This window comes from Nerophis ophidion, linkage group LG14 (genome assembly GCF_033978795.1).
Source record: "Nerophis ophidion isolate RoL-2023_Sa linkage group LG14, RoL_Noph_v1.0, whole genome shotgun sequence".
Taxonomy (NCBI): domain Eukaryota; kingdom Metazoa; phylum Chordata; class Actinopteri; order Syngnathiformes; family Syngnathidae; genus Nerophis; species Nerophis ophidion.
In genome coordinates this window covers 968,503-980,594 of record NC_084624.1, presented here as the reverse complement: position 1 = coordinate 980,594, position 12,092 = coordinate 968,503, and positions in this window count along the sequence as shown.

The following is a 12,092-nucleotide window of genomic DNA, read 5'->3' as shown; positions in this document are numbered from 1 at the left end:
TTCAATATTAAAGGCTTTTTAAGACAAATTTCATATTTGGTTTTGGAGTTATGATTATAAACCTTTCATATTTAGTATGACAGTTACACTGTTATATTGAATAAAAAAACTAACTTGTGTCTTTGCAAACCTTACAAAAGATCATTTTTCTAGTACAACTAACCAAAATACATATCTCTAGGCATTATTAGCCATTTTGCATGTGTTGTTTAGAAGTTATGTTTGAATACATTTTTATTGCTTTTTTCGCATTATCTCAGGATTTTAAGTACATTACTGTCAAATTGAGTAACAAATCAAATTATGTTTTTGCAAACCTTACCAAATGTTTTTTTTTTCAGGAATACTCTCGAAGATGCATTTCTTCAGGCATTATTAGACATTTTGCATGTGTATTTTTGGAGTTATGTTTCAAAAACTGTCATTTTGAGTGTGACCAATATGAGGCCAGTAAAATCTAATATTTGTATTTGTGATTCTTTCCAAAATACCTTATTCTGCTAAAACTTACATAAATTCAATATTAAAGGCTTTTTAAGACAAATGTCATATTTGGTTTTGGAGTTATGATTATAAACCTTTCATATTTAGTATGACAGTTACACTGTTATATTGAATAAAAAAACTAACTTGTGTCTTTGCAAACCTTACAAAAGATCATTTTTCTAGTACAACTAACCAAAATACATATCTCTAGGCATTATTAGCCATTTTGCATGTGTTGTTTAGAAGTTATGTTTGAATACATTTTTATTGCTTTTTTCGCATTATCTCAGGATTTTAAGTACATTACTGTCAAATTGAGTAACAAATCAAATTATGTTTTTGCAAACCTTACCAAATGTTTTTTTTTTCAGGAATACTCTCGAAGATGCATTTCTTCAGGCATTATTAGACATTTTGCATGTGTATTTTTGGAGTTATGTTTCAAAAACTGTCATTTTGAGTGTGACCAATATGAGACCAGTACAATCTAATATTTGTATTTGTGATTCTTTCCAAAATACCTTATTCTGCTAAAACTTACATACATTCAATATTAAAGGCTTTTAAAGACAGATTTCATATTTGGTTTTGGAGTTATGATTATAAACCTTTCATATTAAGTATGACAGTTACACTGTTATATTGAATAAAAAAACTAACTTTTGTCTTTGCAAACCTTACAAAAGATCATTTTTCTAGTACAACTAACCAAAATACATATCTCTAGGCATTATTAGCCATTTTGCATGTGTTGTTTAGAAGTTATGTTTGAATACATTTTTATTGCTTTTTTCGCATTATCTCAGGATTCTAAGACTATTATAGTCATATTGAGTAAAAAACTACTTTTTGCATTTGCAAGATTTAAAAAAGCATTTGTTTCGAGTAAAACTCCCAAAGATGCATTATTTCAGGCATTATTAGCCATTTTTCATGTGTGGTGTAGGAGTTATGTTTAAATAACAGTCATATTGAGTGTTACAGTATACAGTCATATTGAGTAAAACCTAATTTTTGTATTTGCAAACCATTGAAAAACAACTGTATCTAGTAAAACTCACATGTATTCAATACCACAGGCATTTTTAGACGTTTTGCACGTTTGGATTAGGAATTATGTTTGAATACATTTGTATTGCTTTTTCTGCATTATCTCAGGATTCTAAGTACATTACTGTCAAATTGAGTAACAAATCAAATTTTGTTTTTGCAAACTTACCAGATGTTTTTTTTTCAGGAAAACTCTCGAAGATATATTTCTTCAAGCATTATTAGACATTTTGCATGTGTATTTTTGGAGTTATGTTTCAAAAACTGTCATTTTGAGTGTGACCAATATGAGGCCAGTAAAATCTAATATTTGTATTTGTGATTCTTTCCAAAATACCTGATTCTGCTAAAACGTACATAAATTCAATATTAAAGGCTTTTTAAGACAAATGTCATATTTGGTTTTGGAGTTATGATTATAAACCTTTCATATTTAGTATGACAGTTACATTGTTATATTGAAAAAAAAACTAACTTTTGTCTTTGCAAACCTTACAAAAGATCATTTTTCTAGTACAACTAACCAAAATACATATCTCTAGGCATTATTAGCCATTTTGCATGTGTTGTTTAGAAGTTATGTTTGAATACATTTTTATTGCTTTTTTCGCATTATCTCAGGATTCTAAGACTATTATAGTCATATTGAGTAAAAAACAACTTTTTGCATTTGCAAGATTTAAAAAAGCATATGTTTAGAGTAAAACTCCCAAAGATGCATTATTTCAGGCATTATTAGCCATTTTTCATGTGTGGTGTAGGAGTTATGTTTAAATAACTGTCATATTGAGTGTTACAGTATACAGTCATATTGAGTAAAACCTCATTTTTGTATTTGCAAACCATTGAAAAACAACTGTATCTAGTAAAACTCACATGTATTCAATATCACAGGCATTTTTAGACATTTTGCACGTTTGGATTAGGAATTATGTTTGAATACATTTTTATTGCTTTTTTCGCATTATCTCAGGAGTCTAAGTACATTACTGTCAAATTGAGTAACAAATCAAATTTTGTTTTTGCAAACCTTACCAAATGTTTTTTTTTTCAGGAAAACTCTCGAAGATCCATTTCTTCAGGCATTATTAGACATTTTGCATGTGTATTTTTGGAGTTATGTTTCAAAAACTGTCATTTTGAGTGTGACCAATATGAGGCCAGTAAAATCTAATATTTGTATTTGTGATTCTTTCCAAAATACCTTATTCTGCTAAAACTTACATAAATTCAATATTAAAGGCTTTTAAAGACAGATTTTATATTTGGTTTTGGAGTTATGATTATAAACCTTTCATATTTAGTATGACAGTTACACTGTTATATTGAATAAAAAAAATAACTTTTGTCTTTGCAAACCTTACAAAAGATCATTTTTCTAGTACAACTAACCAAAATACATATCTCTAGGCATTATTAGCCATTTTGCATGTGTTGTTTAGAAGTTATGTTTGAATACATTTTTATTGCTTTTTTCGCATTATCTCAGGATTCTAAGACTATTATAGTCATATTGAGTAAAAAACTACTTTTTGCATTTGCAAGATTTAAAAAAGCATATGTTTCGAGTCAAACTCCCAAAGATGCATTATTTCAGGCATTATTAGCCATTTTTCATGTGTGGTGTAGGAGTTATGTTTAAATAACTGTCATATTGAGTGTTACAGTATACAGTCATATTGAGTAAAACCTCATTTTTGTATTTGCAAACCATTGAAAAACAACTGTATCTAGTAAAACTCACATGTATTCAATATCATAGGCATTTTTAGACATTTTGCACGTTTGGATTAGGAATTATGTTTGAATACATTTTTATTGCTTTTTTCGCATTATCTCAGGATTCTAAGTATAGTACTGTCAAATTGAGTAACAACTCAAATTTTGTTTTTGCAAACCTTACCAAATTTTTTTTTTCTGGAAAACTCTCGAAGATGCATTTCTTCAGGCATTATTAGACATTTTGCATGTGTATTTTTGGAGTTATGTTTCAAAAACTGTCATTTTGAGTGTGACCAATATGAGGCCAGTAAAATCTAATATTTGTATTTGTGATTCTTTCCAAAATACCTTATTCTGCTAAAACTCACATAAATTCAATATTAAAGGCTTTTTAAGACAAATGTCATATTTGGGTTTGGAGTTATGATTATAAACCTTTCATATTTAGTATGACAGTTACACTGTTATATTGGATAAAAAAACTAACTTGTGTCTTTGCAAACCTTACAAAAGATCATTTTTCTAGTACAACTAACCATAATACATATCTCCAGGCATTATTAGCCATTTTGCATTTGTTGTTTAGAAGTTATGTTTGAATACATTTTTATTGCTTTTTTCGCATTATCTCAGGATTCTAAGACTATTATAGTCATATTGAGTAAAAAAACAACTTTTTGCATTTGCAAGATTTAAAAAAGCATATGTTTCGAGTAAAACTCCCAAAGATGCATTATTTCAGGCATTATTAGCCATTTTTCATGTGTGGTGTAGGAGTTATGTTTAAATAACTGTCATATTGAGTGTTACAGTATACAGTCATATTGAGTAAAACCTCATTTTTGTATTTGCAAACCATTGAAAAACAACTGTATCTAGTAAAACTCACATGTATTCAATATCACAGGCATTTTTAGACATTTTGCACGTTTGGATTATGAATTATGTTTGAATACATTTCTATTGCTTTTTTCGCATTATCTCCGGATTCTAAGTACATTACTGTCAAATTGAGTAACAAATCAAATTTTGTTTTTGCAAACCTTACCAAATGTTTTTTTTTCAGGAAAACTCTCGAAGATGCATTTCTTCAGGCATTATTAGACATTTTGCATGTGTATCTTTGGAGTTATGTTTCAAAAACTGTCATTTTGAGTGTGACCAATATGAGACCAGTACAATCTAATATTTGTATTTGTGATTCTTTCCAAAATACCTTATTCTGCTAAAACTTACATGAATTCAATATTAAAGGCTTTTAAAGACAGATTTCATATTTGGTTTTGGAGTTATGATTATAAACCTTTCATATTTAGTATGACAGTTACACTGTTATATTGAATAAAAAAACTAACTTTTGTCTTTGCAAACCTTACAAAAGATCATTTTTCTAGTACAACTAACCAAAATACATATCTCTAGGCATTATTAGCCATTTTGCATGTGTTGTTTAGAAGTTATGTTTGAATACATTTTTATTGCTTTTTTCGCATTATCTCAGGATTCTAAGACTATTATAGTCATATTGAGTAAAAAACTACTTTTTGCATTTGCAAGATTTAAAAAAGCATTTGTTTCGAGTAAAACTCCCAAAGATGCATTATTTCAGGCATTATTAGCCATTTTTCATGTGTGGTGTAGGAGTTATGTTTAAATAACTGTCATATTGAGTGTTACAGTATACAGTCATATTGAGTAAAACCTCATTTTTGTATTTGCAAACCATTGAAAAACAACTGTATCTAGTAAAGTCACATGTATTCAATATCACAGACATTTTTAGACATTTTGCACGTTTGGATTAGGAATTATGTTTGAATACATTTTTATTGCTTTTTTCGCATTATCTCAGGATTCTAAGTATAGTACTGTCAAATTGAGTAACAAATCAAATTTTGTTTTTGCAAACCTTACCAAATTATTTTTTTTCTGGAAAACTCTCGAAGATGCATTTCTTCAGGCATTATTAGACATTTTGCATGTGTATTTTTGGAGTTATGTTTCAAAAACTGTCATTTTGAGTGTGACCAATATGAGGCCAGTAAAATCTAATATTTGTATTTGTGATTCTTTCCAAAATACCTTATTCTGCTAAAACTCACATAAATTCAATATTAAAGGCTTTTTAAGACAAATGTCATATTTGGTTTTGGAGTTATGATTATAAACCTTTCATATTTAGTATGACAGTTACACTGTTATATTGAATAAAAAAACTAACTTGTGTCTTTGCAAACCTTACAAAAGATCATTTTTCTAGTACAACTAACCATAATACATATCTCTAGGCATTATTAGCCATTTTGCATTTGTTGTTTAGAAGTTATGTTTGAATACATTTTTATTGCTTTTTTCGCATTATCCAGGATTCTAAGACTATTATAGTCATATTGAGTAAAAAAACAACTTTTTGCATTTGCAATATTTAAAAGAGCATATGTTTCGAGTAAAACTCCCAAAGATGCATTATTTCAGGCATTATTAGCCATTTTTCATGTGTGGTGTAGGGGTTATGTTTAAATAACTGTCATGTTGAGTGTTACAGTATACAGTCATATTGAGTAAAACCTCATTTTTGTATTTGCAAACCATTGAAAAACAACTGTATCTAGTAAAACTCACATGTATTCAATATCACAGGCATTTTTAGACATTTTGCACGTTTGGATTATGAATTATTATTGAATACATTTTTATTGCTTTTTTCGCATTATCTCCGGATTCTAAGTACATTACTGTCAAATTGAGTAACAAATCAAATTTTGTTTTTGCAAACCTTACCAAATGTTTTTTTTTTCAGGAAAACTCTCGAAGATGCATTTCTTCAGGCATTATTAGACATTTTGCATGTGTATCTTTGGAGTTATGTTTCAAAAACTGTCATTTTGAGTGTGACCAATATGAGGCCAGTAAAATCTAATATTTGTATTTGTGATTCTTTCCAAAATACCTGATTCTGCTAAAACGTACATAAATTCAATATTAAAGGCTTTTTAAGACAAATGTCATATTTGGTTTTGGAGTTATGATTATAAACCTTTCATATTTAGTATGACAGTTACATTGTTATATTGAATAAAAAAACTAACTTGTGTATTTGCAAACCTTACAAAAGATCATTTTTCTAGTACAACTAACCAAAATACATATCTCTAGGCATTATTAGCCATTTTGCATTTGTTGTTTAGAAGTTATGTTTGAATACATTTTTATTGCTTTTTTCGCATTATCTCAGGATTCTAAGACTATTATAGTCATATTGAGTAAAAAAACTACTTTTTGCATTTGCAAGATTTAAAAAAGCATATGTTTCGAGTAAAACTCCCAAAGATGCATTATTTCAGGCATTATTAGCCATTTTTTATGTGTGGTGTAGGAGTTATGTTTAAATAACTGTCATATTGAGTGTTACAGTATACAGTCATATTGAGTAAAACCTCATTTTTGTATTTGCAAACCATTGAAAAACAACTGTATCTCGTAAAACTCACATGTATTCAATATCACAGGCATTTTTTGACATTTTGCACGTTTGGATTATGAATTATGTTTGAATACATTTTTATTGCTTTTTTCGCATTATCTCCGGATTCTAAGTACATTACTGTCAAATTGAGTAACAAATCAGATTTTGTTTTTGCAAACCTTACCAAATTATTTTTTTTCTGGAAAACTCTCGAAGATGCATTTCTTCACGCATTATTAGACATTTTGCATGTGTATTTTTGGAGTTATGTTTCAAAAACTGTCATTTTGAGTGTGACCAATATGAGGCCAGTAAAATCTAATATTTGTATTTGTGATTCTTTCCAAAATACCTTATTCTGCTAAAACTTACATAAATTCAATATTAAAGGCTTTTAAAGACAGATTTCATATTTGGTTTTGGAGTTATGATTATAAACCTTTCATATTTAGTATGACAGTTACACTGTTATATTGAATAAAAAAAATAACTTTTGTCTTTGCAAACCTTACAAAAGATCATTTTTCTAGTACAACTAACCAAAATACATATCTCTAGGCATTATTAGCCATTTTGCATGTATTGTTTAGAAGTTATGTTTGAATACATTTTTATTGCTTTTTTCGCATTATCTCAGGATTCTAAGACTATTATAGTCATATTGAGTAAAAAACTACTTTTTGCATTTGCAAGATTTAAAAAAGCATATGTTTCGAGTCAAACTCCCAAAGATGCATTATTTCAGGCCTTATTAGCCATTTTTCATGTGTGGTGTAGGAGTTATGTTTAAATAACTGTCATATTGAGTGTTACAGTATACAGTCATATTGAGTAAAACCTCATTTTTGTATTTGCAAACCATTGAAAAACAACTGTATCTAGTAAAACTCACATGTATTCAATATCACAGGCATTTTTAGACATTTTGCACGTTTGGATTAGGAATTATGTTTGAATACATTTGTATTGCTTTTTTCGCATTATCTCAGGATTCTAAGTATAGTACTGTCAAATTGAGTAACAACTCAAATTTTGTTTTTGCAAACCTTACCAAATTATTTTTTTTCTGGAAAACTCTCGAAGATGCATTTCTTCAGGCATTATTAGACATTTTGCATGTGTATTTTTGGAGTTATGTTTCAAAAACTGTCATTTTGAGTGTGACCAATATGAGGCCAGTAAAATCTAATATTTATATTTGTGATTCTTTCCAAAATACCTTATTCTGCTAAAACTCACATAAATTCAATATTAAAGGCTTTTTAAGACAAATGTCATATTTGGTTTTGGAGTTATGATTATAAACCTTTCATATTTAGTATGACAGTTACACTGTTATATTGAATAAAAAAACTAACTTGTGTCTTTGCAAACCTTACAAAAGATCATTTTTCTAGTAAAACTAACCATAATACATATCTCTAGGCATTATTAGCCGTTTTGCATTTGTTGTTTAGAAGTTATGTTTGAATACATTTTTATTGCTTTTTTCGCATTATCTCAGGATTCTAAGACTATTAAAGTCATATTGAGTAAAAAAACAACTTTTTGCATTTGCAAGATTTAAAAAAGCATATGTTTCGAGTAAAACTCCCAAAGATGCATTATTTCAGGCATTATTAGCCATTTTTCATGTGTGGTGTAGGAGTTATGTTTAAATAACTGTCATATTGAGTGTTACAGTATACAGTCATATTGAGTAAAACCTCATTTTTGTATTTGCAAACCATTGAAAAACAACTGTATCTAGTACAACTCACATGTATTCAATATCACAGGCATTTTTAGACATTTTGCACGTTTGGATTATGAATTATTATTGAATACATTTTTATTGCTTTTTTCGCATTATCTCCGGATTCTAAGTACATTACTGTCAAATTGAGTAACAAATCAAATTTTGTTTTTGCAAACCTTACCAAATGTTTTTTTTTTCAGGAAAACTCTCGAAGATGCATTTCTTCAGGCATTATTAGACATTTTGCATGTGTATCTTTGGAGTTATGTTTCAAAAACTGTCATTTTGAGTGTGACCAATATGAGACCAGTAAAATCTAATATTTGTATTTGTGATTCTTTCCAAAATACCTTATTCTGCTAAAACTTACATAAATTCAATATTAAAGGCTTTTTAAGACAGATTTCATATTTGGTTTTGGAGTTATGATTATAAACCTTTCATATTTAGTATGACAGTTACACTGTTATATTGAATAAAAAAACTTAACTTTTGTCTTTGCAAACCTTACAAAAGATCATTTTTCTAGTAAAACTAACGAAAATACATATCTCTAGGCATTATTAGCCATTTTGCATGTGTTGTTTAGAAGTTATGTTTGAATACATTTTTATTGCTTTTTTCGCATTATCTCATGATTCTAAGACTATTATAGTCATATTGAGTAAAAAACTACTTTTTGCATTTGCAAGATTTAAAAAAGCCTTTGTTTCGAGTAAAACTCCCAAAGATGCATTATTTCAGGCATTATTAGCCATTTTTCATGTGTGGTGTAGGAGTTATGTTTAAATAACAGTCATATTGAGTGTTACAGTATACAGTCATATTGAGTAAAACCTCATTTTTGTATTTGCAAACCATTGAAAAACAACTGTATCTAGTAAAACTCACATGTATTCAATACCACAGGCATTTTTAGACGTTTTGCACGTTTGGATTGGGAATTATGTTTGAATACATATGTACTGCTTTTTTCGCATTATCTCAGGATTCTAAGTACATTACTGTCAAATTGAGTAACAAATCAAATTTTGTTTTTGCAAACCTTACCAGATGTTTTTTTTTTCAGGAAAACTCTCGAAGATATATTTCTTCAAGCATTATTAGACATTTTGCATGTGTATTTTTGGAGTTATGTTTCAAAAACTGTCATTTTGAGTGTGACCAATATGAGGCCAGTAAAATCTAATATTTTTTTGTGATTCTTTCCAAAATACCTGATTCTGCTAAAACTTACATAAATTCAATATTAAAGGCTTTTTAAGACAAATGTCATATTTGGTTTTGGAGTTATGATTATAAACCTTTCATATTTAGTATGACAGTTACATTGTTATATTGAAAAAAAAACTAACTTGTGTCTTTGCAAACCTTACAAAAGATCATTTTTCTAGTACAACTAACCAAAATACATATCTCTAGGCATTATTAGCCATTTTGCATGTGTTGTTTAGAAGTTATGTTTGAATACATTTTTATTGCTTTTTTCGCATTATCTCAGGATTCTAAGACTATTATAGTCATATTGAGTAAAAAACTACTTTTTGCATTTGCAAGATTTAAAAAAGCATATGTTTAGAGTAAAACTCCCAAAGATGCATTATTTCAGGCATTATTAGCCATTTTTCATGTGTGGTGTAGGAGTTATGTTTAAATAACTGTCATATTGAGTGTTACAGTATACAGTCATATTGAGTAAAACCTCATTTTTGTATTTGCAAACCATTGAAAAACAACTGTATCTAGTAAAACTCACATGTATTCAATATCACAGGCATTTTTAGACATTTTGCACGTTTGGATTAGGAATTATGTTTGAATACATTTTTATTGCTTTTTTCGCATTATCTCAGGAGTCTAAGTACATTACTGTCAAATTGAGTAACAAATCAAATTTTGTTTTTGCAAACCTTACCAAATGTTTTTTTTTTCAGGAAAACTCTCGAAGATCCATTTCTTCAGGCATTATTAGACATTTTGCATGTGTATTTTTGGAGTTATGTTTCAAAAACTGTCATTTTGAGTGTGACCAATATGAGGCCAGTAAAATCTAATATTTGTATTTGTGATTCTTTCCAAAATACCTTATTCTGCTAAAACTTACATAAATTCAATATTAAAGGCTTTTAAAGACAGATTTTATATTTGGTTTTGGAGTTATGATTATAAACCTTTCATATTTAGTATGACAGTTACACTGTTATATTGAATAAAAAAAATAACTTTTGTCTTTGCAAACCTTACAAAAGATCATTTTTCTAGTACAACTAACCAAAATACATATCTCTAGGCATTATTAGCCATTTTGCATGTGTTGTTTAGAAGTTATGTTTGAATACATTTTTATTGCTTTTTTCGCATTATCTCAGGATTCTAAGACTATTATAGTCATATTGAGTAAAAAACTACTTTTTGCATTTGCAAGATTTAAAAAAGCATATGTTTCGAGTCAAACTCCCAAAGATGCATTATTTCAGGCATTATTAGCCATTTTTCATGTGTGGTGTAGGAGTTATGTTTAAATAACTGTCATATTGAGTGTTACAGTATACAGTCATATTGAGTAAAACCTCATTTTTGTATTTGCAAACCATTGAAAAACAACTGTATCTAGTAAAACTCACATGTATTCAATATCATAGGCATTTTTAGACATTTTGCACGTTTGGATTAGGAATTATGTTTGAATACATTTTTATTGCTTTTTTCGCATTATCTCAGGATTCTAAGTATAGTACTGTCAAATTGAATAACAACTCAAATTTTGTTTTTGCAAACCTTACCAAATTTTTTTTTTCTGGAAAACTCTCGAAGATGCATTTCTTCAGGCATTATTAGACATTTTGCATGTGTATTTTTGGAGTTATGTTTCAAAAACTGTCATTTTGAGTGTGACCAATATGAGGCCAGTAAAATCTAATATTTGTATTTGTGATTCTTTCCAAAATACCTTATTCTGCTAAAACTCACATAAATTCAATATTAAAGGCTTTTTAAGACAAATGTCATATTTGGGTTTGGAGTTATGATTATAAACCTTTCATATTTAGTATGACAGTTACACTGTTATATTGGATAAAAAAACTAACTTGTGTCTTTGCAAACCTTACAAAAGATCATTTTTCTAGTACAACTAACCATAATACATATCTCCAGGCATTATTAGCCATTTTGCATTTGTTGTTTAGAAGTTATGTTTGAATACATTTTTATTGCTTTTTTCGCATTATCTCAGGATTCTAAGACTATTATAGTCATATTGAGTAAAAAAACAACTTTTTGCATTTGCAAGATTTAAAAAAGCATATGTTTCGAGTAAAACTCCCAAAGATGCATTATTTCAGGCATTATTAGCCATTTTTCATGTGTGGTGTAGGAGTTATGTTTAAATAACTGTCATATTGAGTGTTACAGTATACAGTCATATTGAGTAAAACCTCATTTTTGTATTTGCAAACCATTGAAAAACAACTGTATCTAGTAAAACTCACATGTATTCAATATCACAGGCATTTTTAGACATTTTGCACGTTTGGATTATGAATTATGTTTGAATACATTTCTATTGCTTTTTTCGCATTATCTCCGGATTCTAAGTACATTACTGTCAAATTGAGTAACAAATCAAAT